The following is an 878-nucleotide window of genomic DNA, read 5'->3' on the forward strand; positions in this document are numbered from 1 at the left end:
GAGGAGGATGAAAACGATGACTTGAAGTAATCTACAGAGCGTTTGATAGTTTTCCATTTACCATTTCTGTCGAATTTCTGGAAAAAAATTGAAAATCTTTTCTCAACAATAATTAATTGTCTCATTGTGTCTCCAGATGTTCTCACTGTGGTCATAAGGTTGTTCTTTATAAGTGTGTTCTCCCAAAATTTTCTCATCCCTTGAAATCTTATTGTTGATGTGTTCTCAAAACTTTCAATAAAAGATGTGTAATAACGTTTGGCATTTTTGGTAATTTGAGGACACAAACATCTCATTCGAATAGAATTTTCGAAAAAGTGTTCAATTACAAAAATGAATCTCATATTTATGTTTATTACATTATGGAATTATCAGATAATTCATATAACTCAGAATCATTTTTAATAAACCCAAAGCTAACTATTTGTCCTTGAAAATGTCGAAATGTTTTTTAAGGGTTGTACGATCATATTTTTGTTTTTACGATAATAACTGGAAAATTATAAGAGGGAATCTGAAAATCAGAATCTTGATAACTTCAAAATAAATAAATCCAATTCTCAAACTGACATATTCAATTATACCAAAAGTTCAAAGCCAATACCGACCCCTGACTGTTACACTATTCCATCTTATTGGTAAATGTGTTGATTCCAACACCTATACCACGCCAACGTAGTACACCAACAACAATTGATAGTGGACCTTTATGTCAACGGAAGTGGTATATAGGAAAGCTATGCGCGGAGCAACAACTGGTCGCCTCCAGGCGAGAAGCGGTCTGAATAATTGCGACGAATGAGAGCGGAAGAGCCACTGGTCAAGTGGCCATCATACGCCACAAAGAGGTGTAACGGGACCGGCGTAGGGGGGGGGGA

Source organism: Caenorhabditis briggsae (genome assembly GCF_000004555.2).
Source record: "Caenorhabditis briggsae complete genome, chrX, whole genome shotgun sequence".
Taxonomy (NCBI): Eukaryota; Metazoa; Nematoda; class Chromadorea; order Rhabditida; family Rhabditidae; genus Caenorhabditis; species Caenorhabditis briggsae.